The following is a 20,734-nucleotide window of genomic DNA, read 5'->3' as shown; positions in this document are numbered from 1 at the left end:
CTTTTGTGCTCTGGCCCTAATAATACTGAAGGTTTAGATGGTTCTCTCTGGCCATGATGAGGACCATACATACTAGCACACAGATCTGAATCTTCATTATACTGGGTTATTTTCTTGAAAAGGGGTATCTATCTCCAGTGATGCTTCTGCCTCGCATACTCGCCCACCAAAGGGCACCGGTTTCTCCGTTCTTTTCTCTGTTCAGTTCAGTTCCAAGGAGCACTCCCACATATTTTTCTTATTAAAAACAACCCAAATCTAAGAGCACACATAAAAGAAGCCTTTTTCTGCTTTCATGATTTTTTCTCTTCGTATGTCCCCAAATTGAATATCGCATGCACAGAGATTAATGTCACTGCTGACTCCCATTGCAGGTTGCAGACAGCAACAAATCTCCAGCACACATGATGTTTCAGCCTAAAATCTTGAGAATACAGACTCATAAATTAAGCATATCAGTACTGTATGTGCACAGCACATGCAAAAAGCTATAATGCAGGAGAAAATGCAAGCTTCTCTGAGCAATGCATGTAAGCTTCTGTGTTCCTTTGGTTTTCTGATTCACTAATGAGACCTGCTGAGGGGGTTGTCAGCTGTTAAGACCCTCTTTTTGAACAATGGCTTTGTTTGTGGTAATTTTTGGTTGATTCAAAACATTTTTAGAAATTGCCAAAAACCAGCACAGACATCACAGGATTATTTCATCATTCAACCCATGGAACATTGACATCCCAATGAGGTACCTTTTTATTTCTGCAATGCAGCTCTTTATTCTTGCTGCCATGAACAACTCTAACTGTAGGGCAGTGTCGAATAGGTTATAAGGAAGAGTAGACAGTTTGTCAGGGGCAAAGCATAAAAGTGCTTATTACTAAGGAAAATAGAAAGACTTTTTGAGAGGGGGCATTGGCTCTATTGACCAACCATTAGGTCCATCATTTTACAGTTGCCACTTGGTGTCACATCTAACTCTGCAATCGTATCACAAGTAAATTAAAATGCCTGTAAAGTACAATCAATAGTGCATGAATGAATAATAGCAACACAAGAGGCTCAAAGATCAGTGTATTATTAGTAGTCACTAGCATCCATCACTAGGGATCATTCCTGATTATAAACTTTGAAAGCTTGACAGCTTTTTCTGTTGGCCTGATGCAACCAGCCCTGTCACGCTCACTGGGATATGAGGCACACACAATGAGACTGCGTCATGTCCCTCCATATCCCATGAATAATCCATGACCTCAGAGGCACCCGGAGCAGCTCTGGGTACTCTGAGAGGTTTTCACTAAAGCAAACTGTCAAAACAAGACACAAGTGTTTACACACATTTACACAAGAGCAGCACCTATCGTTGTTTTACTCAACAGTTTTTTTTTGGGAAGTTGAATTTGATTGTTTTTGTATTGTATTTGTCTTCTCAACTTAGTCAAACGCTTCAGTGTGTTGTTCAAGGACATTTAGGAAGAACCAAAAAAACGTTGATGCATGTGTTTCATGCATCATGTCTGGGAACACAAAAGGGTATAGTCACATAGTGTTATTCTTGTGCAATGAAATACATTGCCTGCAAATAAAAAAAAATCTGTATATTTGGAATAGACATGTTGCGATCACACCAGCCATAAACGCCAAAACGCAGCAATTCGACCTACATTTTGATCTCAAAATCACACGTTGTGTTTACTAGGTAGTTTATATGGAAAGAAAGAAAAGAGAGAGAGAAAGGAAACTAAAACTGTGCTGCCAATATGACAGCATTTTAGATTTGAAGCAGAAGAAGACAAAGCAGATTGTAAACTCTGCCGTAAAAATAGTCATGGCTTGGAATTGCGTCACTGTTACAAAAGGTCAAAGTCATTCTTAGACACAATGAAACCTGAAACCCAAAGTTTATTTTATACTGTACTTCATCCATACCATGAAACTTGCAACACTGCAACTAACGATAACTTTAATTAATGATTAATTAAGAAATTATTCTCTTGATTAATTGTTTTGTCTTTAAAATGTGCCACATATACAGTTTACCATTTATGCTTTGGAGTAAGTGCTTCGATAATAGTTGCCACAGACACTAGAGGATAAAACTAAAAAGTTATGTGCCTCCCCCAAATATAGCCGTCTCTGACAGGGAGACTATAATAGCACAGTCATCTGCTTCACCAGGTGCACAACATTCCTCTGGCAACGACTGTCCCATCTTTCCTCCACATTCTGCAGCACAGCATTGCAGTGCTGGGGATGTTCACAAACCAACTCCCTATAGCCCATCTAATGAGCAACCTGCAGAGTATTTCGTATGTGTGTTTCGTGTGTGTGTGACTCACAACTTCAACTTTTTACAACTCGCCTTCTCCAACCTTTCAGCATATTTCCTGGCTGTCTGCCCATACCCACAGTGTCATCTCATGTGCTAAAACACTCATCATTAATGAATGTGTGTCTATTGATAAAACAAAAAACGTAATATTGTCACACACAAAAAATCGACACTCTTGCTGGCTGTTACTCTTAGTAAAATTACTTAAAGATTTGAATTTTTTAAAGACATTTTAAGAAATACAAATTTGTTTTCACACGTACCTAGATGAGAAGAGCGACAACTCTTCCATGTATGTACGGTCAGTATGTAACTGAAGCCAGTAGCATGTTAGCTCTGCTTGACATTAGGGACTTTAAGCAGCGACGGTTGAAGGCTACGGCGGAGTGTGCAGGACTATTTCTTGGCTCAGGTGTAGTGATTTCCTGGAGTCTCTAATGGTTGCCTGGCAACTGCTGCTGACCCTGGCTCATAACCCGCTGTTAAATTCTTTGTACTTCACGTTTTGTACGGATTAAACAAATTAGGTAAACAATGTTAATAAGGTATTGGTAGGCAAATTGTCTGCCTTTAGACAGAGCCCAGCTAGTTGGCTGTTTCTAGTCTTTAGACTTAGACTTAGACTTCTCTTTATTGATCCCTTTGGGATGAACTCCCGCAAGGAAATTGAGTTTCCACCAGCTTACAAAAAAACACAAGGGAGGTATAAAAAAATACAGTATAAGATAAACAGTAAACTCTTAGTTAAATAAACATAGAAAGGAAAACAATAAACAGTAAGCAATAAACTCTTAGTGAAATATATATAAAATAGAGATGTGAATACAGGTTAAAATAAAATTAACGGAAAATGAGATCAGATAAGTTAGGTGTAGAGAAAGCGTATACGATAAAATATGTACGGCTGTATATGGCAGAAATGAGCAGTAAGATTAAACTATTGCACTTACGTGGTGGATAAAGTTATCGCACACAAAAAAATAAGATAAGTGTCCAGGTTTGTAAGAGCCACGCTAAGCTAAATGCCTGCTGGCTGTAGCTTCTAAATTAGCTTGCAATGACCAAACAAATTGTCTTAACAATTATCAAGTTGTCTCAATTGCCTTAAAAAAATGTTTTTTGTCTTATCTGCTGAAACACAGTGAGACAGACGATCTGTGAAAAAGTAATGTCACTCCTACCGACAACCAACCAGAGCCGAGGATTCTTTAAGTGTCAATAACTGCTCATAAGCATCTAACTGGGAAGGCAGAGCTGATCAAATGTGAATCAATATTGCGTTACTGTAATGCATATATAGGTACACACATAGTTTTCAGAAACATACCATATTACCGTTTAGCGGCATTGACACTGCATCAGAAACTATCTTTGGCTCTGAGTGGCTGTTTTTCTCCGGGGCGCAGTGGAAACTAGCTGATCGTGTAGCAGATGTCATTAGGAGCACACAGAGAAGGCTGTGGGAGCAGATGGAGGCAAAGATACATTACTTTTTCACAGATTGGCTGTCTCATTGTGCTGGATATAGTGACATATATATGAAAAAATCAATTTTTCATAGAAAGTTACCAACTTCAGCTTTAATGTAGTACTCTTCTGCTCTTGTACCTAAACATAAATGCAGTATGCAAAAGAAAAGTATCATGTACTCTTTTACGTGGACAGGTAATTAAAGAAAAAAGCGACATTAAAACATTTTAAGCAGTATATTCTGTGACATCTACTCCAAATTATTACTGTATCCAAACTCAAAGTGGACAAGTAGTCTCTCTCCTAATTTGTCTAGGGGTCTGAGCACATGATGATTGATTGATCTTCCTGTAAATGAAAAATGTATAACTTGATCTTAATGACTGCTGGCTGTTAAGATGAAAAGATCCATTTTGTGTAAATAAACCAAGTAGATCATGCCACACTAATTGACCCTGGAGACTACATGGAGGATCATCATTACACTAATGGAGAGCAGCCATTATAGTGCCCAAGATATAATCTGTCTTCAATTAATTGCTGATACAATGGAGCTCAGCAGCCTCATAAGTGACCTTGTGTCAGCACTCACTGTGAGCTTGGCTGTGCCAATGAATTAGATGTTGCTCTATATGTAGGTATTTTAGCTATTTCCCTACAGCATACATGTTTTTCTGAATACAGCATATATCGGAATACGATGCAAATCAAATAGATCATTAACTGACTGCTAGAGCACGCCACGTAATAGTACAGCATAAAAGAAAATCAATTGGTTTTCTGGTTAGATTGTAAGTGTAATAGGAAACAAAAGAAGCAGACTCTGTATGTCACCACTAAATAACCTCCCAGGGACTTGTGACAGGAAACTGGCTTGAAATAGTGCTTTGGGACTACAGGATAACAGTAGCCCACCACCATTTACGTCGTCTAACCTTTAAAATCGGCAGTATCTTTTATTAAAACACACATACTCAGTTTTGCCCTTTCCTGCTGTAACCTCTGTCTGGGTCTTCCATTCAGGGCACGTGGCTTTGTCAAGAAAATGTTGATAAAGTTGGGTTTCATTAGAGTCTGACCTGTCTGTTGTGTTGTATGGAATATAGGATGTGGCTTTTGGAGAGTACAGGTCTCCGCAATTCGGCTCTCTTTGTGACAGGAGTAGAGAGGGGAAAATATACAGCCGACTAATGATTCAGAAAAGGCCTTTAGTGAGGATGTACATGTGTGTGTGTCTATTTGGGCATATGTAGTAAGTTAATAGTGTGTAGATCATACATAACCACCGTGATATATTTCATACTGTAGCTTACGTTTGCAGTCGTGTTCCCTCGGCACAAGGTGACTTCTACTGTCAGCTAACTGCATTGACAGCAGCACCCTACCAAGAGTCAAACATGATCAGATCTCTCAGAAGGACCCACAGCTGTTCAGGAGCCAACAACTTCACGTCAATCATGTGCAGCTGCAGTCCAGTGATGGTCTTTATCACACGTTACCCTGTAACTCTTCAGAAAGCAGCTATTCGCTGGCAGGTGACAAACAGTAGGTCACCTGACAAGCTCACAGTGCAGAGAGAAAAAGCAAGTCAACACAATCACAGACATTCTTGTTAGTACATACTAAAGTAAAGATGAAACTATCATTCAATAAATCAATGACTTGATCAACAGGTAATAACTGGCAACAAATTTGATAATTGATAAATCAATTTAAAGGCCAAAACAGAACACCGCTGAATGCTGCGCGCCAGAACAGCCGTATGTGTTTACTACAACTGTGATGTAGCAGAGTCTCCATTTATACAGGGGCCTTGAAGTTTATGTTAAAATAATTGCACATCATGATGATGTCAGCAGTGTTGGAAATGTACTAATATAAGATTAAATGGAAGAGAAACCAACCTGTGTCAACCTTTATCTTGAACCTTAATATCCACATAGTATATTGTAATATAGTGTTTTAGATTTGCGATAATGTACTCTTATTATAGTTTATATTTTGTATTTCTGATTGTATTGTACCGCTGCTACGATGACCTAATTTCCCCTCGTGGATAAATAAAGTTATCTATCTATCTGTGCTTATAATGCGGATATACCTTGTTTGCTTGTAACTGGAGCTCGTCTGTGTGACCTTCATGCCAGAGTTCAGTGCGATTGTTAACTAGAAATATCCAAATCTCTCCTCTGGCACACAGTTTGGGATTTATATCAACAAATATAATCCAAAAAGTCACATCCAAAACCCAGTGGCTTTACTGTTTTGGCCTGTTTTGCATGTTGATCTGTGCTACTGTGATAAAAGCAAAAACTAAGTGGGTCAAAAACACCTGTGATAAACCCAAAATTAAGAGTCACTGGGGAAAGGGCGGGGGGTATCTTTTCTAGCACAATGAAATAACAGACTTATGAAAGGACACTGACTACTTATGTCAAGCTACATGTAAAAATCATATTTTCGATAAGCAAATAAATTGTGTTATTACTGTCAATGCAGCTCTAAGCTCAGATCATTCAAAAATGCTCAACTCATCTACACCTTTACTTCCACCTGCATGCCTCATTTCATTTTAATATCACAGGTTCTCTATCCTGTTTGAACAAGTTCCCAATGCAACGGGAACTCAGATTGTGGGTTCATTTCACCGCAGCAATAGAAATCAAATTAAAATCTTGTTGACTGACTACAAAGTCTTGAAAAACACACGACATGAGATCCTCTGGTATGTTGTGAGATGCAGCATATATGATGAAGCATGTATGGAAGCACACATTTTCTGCAAAGAGATGTTTGCTGTAGCTCAATAAAAACTCTCAAATACTTTCCCCACTAAAAACATGACACATATGGATATCAGATATTACACTGTGACTCATGTGCTCACGCACAGATGACATTGTGTGGCTGCTCCATGCTAAGATGAGTCACTGTTGTGAATTTAATGTGTATTTGGGAGCATCTGATATGACAGCTGCTGAGGATATTGGATGTAATAAATACTAAACAATAAGCTGCATCAATGTGCTTGACGGAGCGAGTGACATATTAGCACTGAAAGCTTTAGTAGTGGTGGTATGTAAAGGTTAACTGCATACTTTTATCCGGTTATACTAAATAAACTTGAACACTGTTTGTAGGATGCAATAACCCACGGGGGTACTGTTGGTATCATATACGATTCTTAACTTTGAGTTCTGGGGTGGTTAGGCTGTTGCATCATAAAAACGTGGTAGCAAGTAATCCTGTCTGTGATATTGGCAGAGCAGTGGTTTACCATAATCCCATGACATTGGCTCTGGCCGGTGTGGAGGGGCCAGGTTATAATCCAAGGTCCCTTTATAAACCATGTCTGGTCAAGCTCATCATTATGTTATATAAAGTTCACTTTTAAAACCAATGGAATAGTGCTGTCAAGAGTCTTGTTTCACTGGTCGCTTTGGAAGTGTCTTTAAGCACTATACCACTAACAGGAATGGTGTGCAGGGAAGCTAAATCCATTTATTGCATAGCTGATGAATAAAAAATAGAAACAAATCTTCCTAGAGATTTTCTGTCTGAGTCAAACCACAGAGGGGAGCCTGAACAAAGATCAAACAACTGTGTTGCAAAAAATAGACAAAGGAAACAGGCAATACAAGCATAGACAGGTTTGTATTATGATACAAAAGCAGTGCTGGTAGAAAGAAAAAAATAGAATCAACATCATCACGTATTCCTATACATTTAGGGAAGGTTATACGGATGATGATTTTCAAAACCATGCAAGCATGAAACCATGCAAGTCTATGAGTCAATAACAAAATGATCCTTTCCCTTCATTAAATACTCCATGATCACTGATTTTTTATTATTATTTTTGATCCAACTTACATCAAATGTACATCCATTCATTACAACCTACATCGCTAAACTCGGACCCAAAATATCACCACTGTTAAAATGAATAAAGGCACATTGTATATACTGCCCAGTCCAATTACCTCATGTACTGTATATAAAGAATTTAGCAGTAAATCAGTGTTCATGTCTACCTTGTTCAGCTTGTCATCCTTGCTTTAAATGGTCTATTTCAGTCCAAGTGCATTAACAGTAACACACGTTTTCCTGCTGTGTCTGTTAAAATCAGACCGCTATCCAAAGGAGGCATGATGTGTAAACCTGTCTCTCCATCATTATCTGTTTTCTCCTCAAACAGCAACACATTTCAAACAACAGCCTGTTGTTAATGAGAACACGCAATTGCTTTTAATTCAGCTTTGATGTGTATAATACAAAATGCTAACAAGATTGTACGCAGCTAACCCCAGCTTACTCTCAGCTTGTTCAACACTAAATTGCTCTGTGGTTGACTCAGCTTCATCAATCACATATTTATGACCAAACATGTCCGCAAAAGCCATATGATGTAAATGGACAGCGCCTAGCAGTGTGATTAGCATCTACTTAAACAAGAGGCAAAGCAGCACAACGCATATTGGATTTTTCCTGCATCAGTTATGGGATTCAAATGTATTTTCCTTCAAACCAATTGCATTAAACAGCTCCTATTGCAAAGTTGCACTCAATAGTGACAATTTTAGAGTTATGTACGGAGAAGTTTACAGTTGCTGTGCTTGGGCCACAAACCCCAGAACTTCTTAACCCGCTTTCTTAAAATATATCTATGGAAACAAATATGTGAAGGGTTAATTTGAAAATGCAATGGATATTAAGCATCGTGATACTGTATTTATTCTCAAAAACACTTTCAATGTCTAATTATTTACATACAAAGATAAGTGGTGGACAGTAGTTCACCACTATATCGCAATGTTGTAATGCGTTTTTAACCATTTGACTCTTCCACACAACAACGTATGCATATGGTGGCATGTTCTTTATACTGTACTATGATAGTTTCCTTATATTAGATTTAAATACATAAAATAAATAACCTTGCTTACTGTATCACAATATATTGAATGGTTTCATGATACATATCGTATAACCAGATTATTGCATATATACAGACAACTGTTAATTATCTAGTAATGATTTAATCCTTTCTTCTTGTGCAGTGAATGGATATATATTTTAGCTCATAGAAAGCCCTTATGATGAATACGCCAATAATGTGTCCACACCGAGAATACAATTCAAATAAAAGCAAAGTACTGTAACATCTAAGAACATAACTATAGAATAGAAGTATCACAGCATTACAGTGATTCCAGTTGATGTGAGTCACTAAAAATGTATTTATGGCTAAATGCATCCTTCTCAGTACTTTAGTTCCTCTTATAAACGTTTTAACATTCAGCCACGAAGGACAGCTCATAAAATAACTGTGCCGAATTGTACAAAAAGCTGATTTTTCAATGATCTCTTCAAAAATAGTTTCAATACATCTGAATCCCAAACCAAAACTACATAATAGGCCTTCGCAAGTGTAGACTGCAATTCTAGAAAATACAAGAGGGCCAAACACTTTGCATTCAGACAAATGATAGCACAGTTCAAGGTAGCACACATTAAACAACTGCGTTAATAAACACTTCATTGGGCCCTTCATTAATTCAGACCATCTGAAGTTCCTTTATGCTGCACTTTCTCTAAATAACGAATGGGTGCTGAGCTTTAACAAATTAATCTAGTCTGCAGATGAGAGGGAGTTGGTACATAATGAATCACAACGCCACCCAATAAAGCAGACTCACACGGACAGAGGGGGTTTTAGAAAACAAACACAAACCAGAAGAGCAATGTTGTGTCCTTGATGAGAGGGCCAACATGGCTCTTGTGGCTCCCGTTCAATACAGATGACTCAGTCATCATGGAATCATAGGCACATGTATCCCTTTGTGTCCAAACAACTGAATTGATTATGTTATTTTACCTTTAAAAATCAGGGTTCATCATTGTTGTGTAAATGTCTCGAGTGTAGAGAAGTGTAGGTGATACTGATCTACCCCGTGTTTTGTTGAGCATACAGATAAAAGAAATTGTTTCACAAGTTCAGTCTATTGCTTGAGGATTATGAGTGAGTGAGTGACTGAATGAAGCATTCAGATTTTAATATGCCGAACTGAAGAAATAAATCTGGTTATTACCCACCTTAAGCTCAAACATTCAACAGGAAGAACAAGGAAAAAAAAAATCATTTTTGGGGGGAGCGGGACTTTAAGGTAAATCTTGCACGTTGTCTGCCCCATACGGTGAGAAACATCCAAGCCCATATTGTATCATAGAGGATACTATGCATCTGTATGTGCTCTGTAAATATAAAAACACTAGAGTTGAAATGCAAAGCTACCTTGTTTCTTAACTTCCCATCACAATCTGTATGTGTTTTATTATTCATTTATGGTGTATTTGATAGGGACAGAAACTAGAGCTGTCAGTCCTCCTCTATGATCCTATTCTAATTTCATTCCTTATTGGTGGGAATGCTTTGAGCATTTCCAACGTATGTTATCCTAAGGTTTATTATTATTATTCTGCATACTTCTTCCGTACGTTGCCTCCAGCTGCTGCATGCTTTCAGCTACAAAAACCACTCAACTATCAAAATGCTCAGATTTTTTCAGCTCTTTTGTGCTGATTTTCAACTTTTTTCTGTCTTTCAGACATTTTCATATATTAAGTTTTTTTGATATTTTTTCATAATGCAAACCACTGAAGATCAGCTATAAATCCTTTAAAACATGCCTCTCTTTGAACCTCATCTAGTTCGACATAATTCCACCGACAGACTTTATTCCAACTTTAAACGGTTCGCAAGACTTTGACCTATACGGCTCAATCTTTTCCCTTTCATATATTTTACAGCTTTCCTATAATCATAGTTTATGTTTTATGTTTTTTTTCAGGCCTGATCAGAGTTTATAATGTATGTATATAATATAATATGTGTACAGAATCCCTTTGATGTTGACTCACTGGCTTCAGCTGTTGAGTTCTGACTAAATCTTATCCAGCGTCCACTACATTCCCTTGTCAGATTAAATCTTAATCTCAAAATGTAGGCATTCTTGTCTTCTTTCAGAAAATATGCTCATTGTAGCACTAATACTTATAGTTTTTTAATCCTGGGGCTCAAAACACCAAGAGATGCCTTCTTGCTCTCATCATAAAATATAAATATATTCAGCACAGAGACAGATAACATTTTCAAACTTTTTTTATATCTGGGATTTAGTGGTCATTTATAACTTTTTCCACAAAAAACAAAACCTCATAATGCATAATTTCATATTTGTATATGGGCATTTACATGTATTATTAGTAAAATAAAGTAACAATGAGAGAAAGAACTAACAACTTTTGGGCGACGCTCATTTTATTGTGAAGGACTGAAGTACGGTCCCGGATGTTTTGACAACATTGACGTTAATTTGAACAACCAGCAACTCCCAGTGTTTGCGGCGAGGAGATCGGGATGTCCGACTGGGGCAGAGAGGAGCACACAGCCAATTCACCGGCGTTAGCGTCCTTTTGACCACTCTTGTAAACACAAAGATCAATTAGGCCGTTAAAACTATATGTGGTTACAAAGATAAGAAGTTAGACTTACACCATTAAATTAACTCAAAACATTACACCATCATTTATATTTGTAGGTTAAACAGTAAGTTTGATAGAATTTAGCCAAAACCTGTCCGTCTGGTGACACAGATCTGTTATCTGTGAGAAAATGTCTGATGCAGTTTGCACATATTCAGCTTTTTTAATATTCTCTTCAAATATTGAGCTGATTGGCTCTCACATAGCCGCCCTCTGATTGGCTCTCACAGTACTGGCCTCTGATTGGCTCTCACAGAGCTTGCCTCTGATTGGCTCTCACAGAGCTGCCCTCTGGTTGACTGTCACAGAGCTGGCCTCTGATTGGCTCTCACAGAGCTGGCCTCTGATTGGCACTCACAGAGCTGGCCTCTGATTGGCTCTCACATAGCTGGCCTCTGATTGGCACTCACAAAAACTGTCTCCCACTCCTGTTATCTAGCAGCGTGTTCTATTAGTCTAGCTCCCGGTCGATGGAGCTCATGTGACTAATTTTGTAAATGGCAGCCAGAAGGACGTATCTCCCTCCCCCCAACGTCACATCAATGCCCTTTTTTGTTAAGAGAAAATGAGGTGGAGTCTGAGATGGCGGCTCCCAGAGGCAGGCCTTGACAGATACACTATGTACATTTGTTATACAGTCTATGAGAGGCACTCACAAGCTACATCAGCCCACAGCAACCGAAAGTGGGCGAAACTATCTAGATCAAAATGTAAATCAAAACATCAAAGAAAACAAAACACCAAGGCACAAGGCACGTGGCAAGTGGCACACTCACTGAAAACATAACAAAAAAAATGTATAATTAATTAATTATATACTTATGAAAGTACTGCTTGCAGCAAAACCCAAACAGAAAGATCACATTATAGATCTGGCTGGTCCAACTGTTACCCGGCCTCAGATCCGGCCACAATATCACATACATGCATCATGTAAATCACAGCACCACCATGTGATGCCACTTGGGACTTGGGGTCGGGTTTAGGGTTCACTGAAATTAAACAATTAAATAGTTGTGTTGATGTATTCCAGATCTCTGACTTTCACTTTCATCACTTCAGCTATCACTTCAACATATATACCCTATAAAAATGTATAGATCCTAGCGGCTGCATGACATTGAAGCCTCTCATCATTACAGAAACAGTTACTGCAGCAGAGTGACATGATAGTGGCTTGGTTAGAATTCATCACTCTAATGTATAACCATGTTTCACCTTGACACCTACACTGATCCCCCACTATTATGGTAAATGAATATCAAGATTAGTCATTACCTAATATAAACCTGATATTTTTATGATTATTTTGGAGCTAGAGTTGAAATGTACCTCCTATCCTTGTTTCCAGTTGTCACTTCATCTAAAGTCCTTTCAGACTCTGAGCCATTGTTCTTTTGTCACAAAAGGCTCTCATGCAATATAACTCTCAAGGCTCCCTGAATGGAGAGGGTGGCGCTGACAGCTTTCATCTGTAAATCACTCTGAGGCTCGTTCTTCTTGCATACAAGAGCTGAAGACATCAGTGCTTCACGCTCCGGTTTGTGTTGGGGAACATCAAATACGCACAAATGGGAAAAAGAAAAGACATTACTGACAACATCCCCATCTCATTTACGCTTTGATCAGAAGCAAACAGCGAATTTGCTTCAGTTTCTTGCAAATGATATAGAACAATATGTGGAAAATCACAAACAGACACAAACATGTAGCCTGGGAATCTGCCAACAAATCTGCTAAGCTCATGTCTCATTTGCTCTGGCAGATACATCCAGCCCCTCTCCCATTCAGACAGATTTCTGCGATCTGACAGACCAATCAAAACCTATTGTCTCATATGGGGTCAGTCTGAGAAAATGACTGAGAGGAGCATCATGTTTAAATGTAGTTAGTTAGAGAATGTTACTGGCGTTCTATGAGTGCAGTTTACCAGGCTCACGAAACTCAGACACTAGGGAGCGCTGATCAAATAATATAAACATCTGTTTATCTGTCTAAATAATAGTAATAAAGTTACTGTTTTGCCAGTTTCTCTCCTAAAATGTTCTTAGAAACACATTTTAGTGTACTGTTTCGATGTCATTTGACAAATTTTATGACCCTGGCACCATTGTGTTCCTGCTCCCTGCTGAGCGCTACATTGTTTCATTGTTCCAATAGGTTGTGGGTCTATCTAATTGTGTCTAGAGACATTTTGGTCCACCCCTGTCGATGATGCTCCTTGGAAGTCAAAAATGAAGGAGGTTCCAGACTGATATGCGTTTCCGAACTAGTCTGACGATGGCAGGGTAAGAAACGCGCAAATCAGTGAGGAAATGAAGTAAGCACAGGCTAAATCCACCACTGTTATCATTCACTGCTTTTCAGTCCAATTAGTTGAGTTTAGTTGAGTTTAGATAGTTTATTTCGAATATATGAAAAAACAAAACTATCATACATTAATGGGCAGTCATAAAGAAAAGGAAAAAAAAACAGAGAGAAAAATAAATGTACGATAACAAAGTATAACAAAGTAAACTGAAAAATATAAATTCTGTTTACATATCCGAAAAGGAGTGGGAAGAAGTATAAACGTATTTTATTCCACCCCTTTTTAATAAATATTACTGAAATAACACTTACTGAAATATTTTGCCTTCTATCTTTATAGTAATAAAAACAATATTAATAACTTCCCTTTGTCATTCTTCAATTATCCTTGTTCTGTATCTAACAAAGCATAATTCTATTACAACGATATTGATCTTAATAAAATATTATATTATTCTTTATATTATTACAATATATAACATACACACACATACTTAAGATGACAGAGTGCAATATAGCTACCTATATAAACATACATACACACGGACGTACACACACACACACACACACACACACACACATATATATATATATATATATATATATACACACATATATATACACACATACATACTGAAGATAACACATAGATACATAAATGAAAAGTAAATAAACAATATACACGCAGTAATAATCATACACCCTCCTCATTTCTGTACCTTGTAGTAATAATCTTCCTTATGTACTATTTTAAACTGGTTTATGTTTGGACCTTCCCTAAGCGTTCCCTCCAGACTGTTCCATAATTTAACCCCACATATTGAAAAACAAAAAGTGTTTCTCGTTGTGCGTGCCTTCAGTGTTTTTAATTTAAATGTTCCCCTTAGATTATAACCCGCTTCCCTTCTAGTGAATAGTGTCTGAATGTTTTCTGGTAGTAGATTCTTTTTTGCTTTAAATAGTATTTGTGCTGTATAAAAATCCACCGTATCTTTGAATTTTATTAGTTTTGACTGTAAGAACAGTGAGTTTGTGTGATCCTTGTATCCAACCCCATGAATGATCCGTATTGCTTTCTTTTGTAAAATTAAAAGTGGATGTATTGTAGTCATATAGCTGTTGCCCCAAACTTCTACACAGTAAATAAGGTATGGCAGAACTAATGTACAATATAGAGTACGTAGTGTTTCATGATCCAGTGCATGATTTGTTTTATTTAATACTGCGATGCATCTTGACATTTTGGTTTGTACATGTTTAATTTGTGATGTCCAACTAATCTTCTCATCTATGATCACCCCTAAAAATTTGATTTCACTTACTCTTTCAATACTTACCCCATCTAATTGTATCTCTGGTTGTACATTAGTTCTGGGTATTCCAAAAAGTATTAGTCTCGTTTTGCTAAGGTTTAATGATAATTCTTTTTTGAATAGAAACCATTCTTTTATTTTATTCAATTCAGTATTGATCACTTATGTTAAAATGTGTAGACCACTACCAGAACAAAAAATATTTGTATCATCTGCAAACAAGACCAACTTCAACACTCTGATACCTTACATATATCATTGATATCGAGTATAAAGAGTTTGGGGCCCAACACTGACCCCTGAGGGACGCCGCAGGTAATGTCCAAACACTCTGAACAAGCATCACCCAATTTCACAAACTGCTTCCTTTTTGTCAAGTAGCTCTTGGTCCACTCTAATGCTTTTCCCCTGATGCCATACCGGTCTACCTTCTTGAATAATATATCATGGTTTATTGTGTCAAAAGCTTTTTTTAGGTTTATGAATATCCCAACTGTATACTCTTTTTGATCTATTGAATTTGTAATTTCCTCAACTGAATCGATTAATGCCAGTGATGTTGCTCTGTTGGATCTAAATCCATACTGACTTTCAGTGAGTAATTGGTGCTTATTTATGAAACTGTCCAGTCAGTTATTGAAAAGCTTTTCTAGAATTTTAGAGAAATTATGAACATAATATTGCTATATTTTCCTGCACTTGGTATGGATATCCTTATTCCCCTCTGGTTAACTGGATCTTTAGTTATTAGTCGTGTCTCACAGAATATTGGAGACCATATGAGTCCCTTCGGTATCAAGTTAATCTTAAAACCTTTTGTTACAACAATAATCACAATATCTAGAGATTAACACCTAACCCTTATCTTTAAAGGCGTAACTACTGTACTGGCACAATGCATAGAGACAGAGGTGGCCAAGAAGATTCCTCTGTTTGGATAGTAAACCAAGTATCTGCATTGAACAATACAATGACAATTATACAGGTTATGTGAAAAAAGACAAATGATGCTGACCTAATCACTTGTACTTGGTTTACTAGATGACATTTCAGTCAATAGACCTTCATAAAGAAAACTTAAGCAGACAAAGCCGATGCCACAAGAGAGCAGGATCAGGGGGTCAGTCCGAATATAGGATTCAACAGAAACCCTTTTTCCTCCTTCAAATCTTTATCCATTCCTCAAAACCTGTCATCCTCTACTGCATTGCTGCACCGGAGCTTCTTTTAATAACCATCCTCTTTATCTCTGTCTCATGTTCGTCCCTACTGCCTCCATGCACCTCTAATGATACCTGCGATGCATAGAAACATACCAGTATTGTATCTGGACCAATTGTCTGGGTTGGTGGATGGATGAGAATGGGTTTTTCCTAGTAAGAGGCTGGCTATAGCTATTCTCCCCACATAATTAGTAATGCTGTTGATTCGTGGAATACCACAGTGGTAGAGAGGCACAGCACAGAGTGAGAGAACATAAGAGGGTCAGCATTTCAATAGAAATAGTTCACTCTGTGTTTACTGCACAATGGTATGGAGATGTTTTCAGAATGGGGTCACTAGACTGTTTGACGTTAACTGAGCTACAGCTCAGATTGTGATTAACAAGTTTATAGGAAATCGGTAGAGTAATGAAACCGGGGGACTAAAACTAGCCTGAGCAATTAAATAACCAAACAATTAATAGGCCAAACCAGACAGAGCTTAGACACATGGGATCCAGATAATCACATCCAAATGAAAAACAACATTAAGAAGAGGCATGTATGACAGGTTTGACTGACAGTTGTATTATAGAAAAACCAATTCACAGTATAGGTAAGTGCTGAAGTCTGCATGGTGAATCAATGTCACACCCAACTGTGTCATCCTTTTTTTCCTCTACGGCAGTTCTCATGTTCAGCCATTCAAAGAGCTTTTCTTCCTTCTGCCTCCTGTCCCAGCCTTGCCCTACTGATCCTCATTATAACAGTGCCCATGACCACCACTGTGGATAATTGAACGCTGGTCCTGCTAATTTGTGCCGCAGGAGTGAAACCTCTTGACTCACCTCTACCCTGTTCTTTATATCTGAAAGTTCAACCCGCTCGCTCAGAGGCACAACTCAATCTTCAGACTGCAGAGGAAGTTTGAGAAGGATGAAAAAAGAGAAGAGCCCTTTTATAATACAGTCTGCTATTTTAAGTGTCATTATGTTGTATAAATCAGTACTTAGTTTTACTATATACTCAGTAAAATAAAATAATTAGACATTCTGTATCTACAGTAGATAAGGTGGAAGAAAACAAAAAACAACTAGGCATCTAGGTAAAAAGCATTTGCTCTGTTAACTACCATGACAGCAAGTGGACCTACATACAGTGAAGTACGGATTTATATGAATGGTGTGGTGAGGTAGTCACCCAAAGTCTAATTTGACTGAATTGATTTTTGGAAAACGCCCCTGAATGTAGGATGAGACATCACACATTTGAAAAAGTTTTCTAAGAAAAGACAGGGATTTCAATGTAAAAATATTCTGAATGTATTTGTTTTGTTTTGGGGGGGTTACATATTTTTGGCACAAATCAAGAGTTAAAAAAACAATTCACAGAGGGACACAGGATTAAACAGGGAAAATGTATTTTAATTTCCCTGAGACCTTTAAACTATTCATTATTATTAAAATATGAAATGGTCTAGGTGTGCAAGGTGTGTTTTATTAATGTTAGCTCATCACTGCACAGGCAATTATTACAGTTAATTTTCATTTTCATTTTCAATGTTTTATGAGATACTTGGGACAAACAATTTACATTACAGAACTCACAATTAGCTTTCAGTTTGAATTAGAAATGGGCAAAGCCGGAGGCCAAATTACCCATTAAAGTCAATTCTAAAGAAACATTTTGTGGACTTTGTTATAGCAAATATATATATTCTGTAGTCATCGCTTGAAGAAGCGATACCTTATATAATAAATGTTTGCATTGCTGTATTCCTGCAACATGCCCAGATGTGTTTGAATCGTACAGCCTGAGAATCTCTTGGGTCTTGTCTTCTTCACAACAAAGCATGACAATAGAAGCATGTACTGTAATTGACTCAGGAAGGAGCAGACACGTGTATTGCAGAAATCCTCTGCTCCAGCTGACAGCAAACAACAGTTATGAAAGTGATATTTTTATATCTGACTGCATAGATCCAAACAGTGTCACAGCAATATGTGGCTTGTGGTTATAAAACACGGGAGGTAAACAAACACGCTGCAGTACAACTCAACACAACAACCAATACATAATTAAGAAACACCGCCTGACTCATGTGTTACAGTCGCATCTTTCAGCATCAGGTAGGACCTCAAAGGCCTCTGGAAAACTATTCAAACTGAAATTGCGTTTTACTGGTGCAGCTCCCGGGAGCCAGAGAATGAAATCCTGCACATATCGAGCACTCACCTAAGGCGAAAGAGTGTAATGAATTTTTATTGCAGCAAAGGCAATGAACACTGAATTGAAGAGAAGACGCAAGCAGTTAAAAAAAGCTAATGGATCATTGCTAAATGTGTCATAGAAGTGGGGAATGTGTGTGTGTGTGTGTGTGTGTGTGTGTGTGTGTGTGTGTGTGGGGGGGGGGGTATCATGAAAGGATCATGAAAGGATCACATCCTCAAATCACAGGTGCAATTGGGCTGCCCTGTCAAGTGATGTAACTTTGCCAACAATTAAATGTTAAGTATCTGTCTGCGATAGAAAATCCCTTTCTTGGCTTAGGTTCAAGGCCTCAGATTCTTTAGTTGCACCTTTCCCTGTTGAATAATCCTGTCTCAGCCTGGAACTTTTGATCCACAGGCAGAAAGGGGATCTAAATTCAGATGTAAGAAAGTGTTTGATCCGTATATGGTGACATCTTGATTGCAGCTGACACACTGATCTGTCTTATAACACTGAAGCAAGAGGTGGAACAAAGGACTTTCAACTTATGACACCGTCTGATATCAGTCACACGATATCGTACGTGCCACCCAAGAGTTTTACAAAGACCAGAGAACTTGATCTAAAATACAATTATCATTTTAATGTTGTGTCGTCAGAGTGTACAGGGGTTGTGAACTACTCAATCAGCTCTAAAAAATGAACGGACAGAGGCTTAAGGTTATCCTCTCATCATCCTCTCACTCTCTGTCTAACCCTGTTTCTCTCTCTTGCATATACTTTAAATAATACAACAACGCATAATTTTATCAGTTCAAATTAAGGTTATCCATTCATACTGCTCAAGGAAATGCTTTAAGCAAATGCTAAATATCTTCTGTCCTGCTAAATAACTAAGAACAGTTCAATGGTCGGCTAAAATGACTTTAATTTGTATGGTTTTCAAATTAGTGTAGCAAATATGTATCACTTCTAAATGGTGTCATGGTAAATGGACTTGTACAGCACCTTTCTAGTCTTCTGACTACTCAAGGCGCTTTCACACTTCTTGTCACATTCATTCACACACTGATGGCATACCATTTAATCTAACCATTCACACCGAATTCACACACCCGTGCAGCACAGGGAGCAATTCTCGGTACAGTGTCTTGCCCAAGGACATGCAGACCAAAGGAGCCGGGGATGGAACCACCGATCTCTGGAATGGAAGACAACCCACTCTGCCTCTGAGCCCAAGCCACCACAAAGGTGGAGAGAGAGAGAGGCTAGCAGTGGACATCACATTCAAGTGTAGATTCAAATAATAGTAATGGCAAAAGTCAAATAGATGGCTATAAATAAATTATCTTATTAAATGGTGCTTGCACATGACTAAAAACAATTTGGGAAATATATTTAAAATATTAAAAGCAAGAATTTACAGTATGAACTCTCAACCTTGTGTAATATTTAAAACATTAAAACATTTGCAAGCCAAAAAGTCATAATACACTTATTTTCTTTCTACCTAATAAATGGGACGCATCACAGTCCTTTTTTTACTTCATATTATCTTTCTACTGTTCAGAAAGCACATACTGTATAAGAAATAACCAACAACAGATGCAAAACTCTGCAGGATACCTTGTTTAATCATATGTCATGGCTCCAAATATACAAACAAAAGCGCCTCCTCCATATGGTGACTGGCACATACACCCACACACACAAAAGGATGTTAAGGAGTTAGGAGCTGAGTCGAGGTAAAAGAGATACACACTGCCGGGAAGGAAACATTTTCAGCCCACTGCTTGAACTCTCCAGCAGACTGTATTTACTGTAGGGCATAAATATTATACAGTATTTAGCAATCCATGTCTGTGTTGCTGTGGTATCAGAACAAAGAGCAGCCTAAGCATGCGTTTTGTTAAGAATCTCCAAGCATCCCAAGTTGACATGAACAGTCCTTGCTAAGACCCTGAACTACCACAACTGGTTGTAAAACAATGCAATGGGGAGCATCCCCTGCAGGATACAGTTGTGACATTTGAGTCACATTTCCAGAGCTTTCATGTATTACAGAAAAGAAAAAAAGGACAACCAGATAGAGGAAACATGCAGTTTGAAAACAACATGTACAATGTTAAAACCGTATACTTGTATTTTACAAGGTCACCCCTCGCAGCTCTTTCAAACATGGGATCTTTTGCAAGCCATGTTTAATGGCCTTTTGATGCACTTGTAACCCTGCTAGCTCTCCCTGACATCATTTAATTGAGAAAAGAAGTACATTCGACATGCTCAGAGCTTCTTTACTAGATTCTGGATAAGGCCTCCACATTTAACTGCGAATTGCCTTACATGAACAGGTCATAATT

The sequence above is a fragment of the Echiichthys vipera genome (assembly GCF_963691815.1).
Source record: "Echiichthys vipera genome assembly, chromosome: 17".
Classification (NCBI taxonomy): Eukaryota; Metazoa; Chordata; class Actinopteri; order Perciformes; family Trachinidae; genus Echiichthys; species Echiichthys vipera.
Note: the sequence above shows the minus strand (reverse complement) of the source record.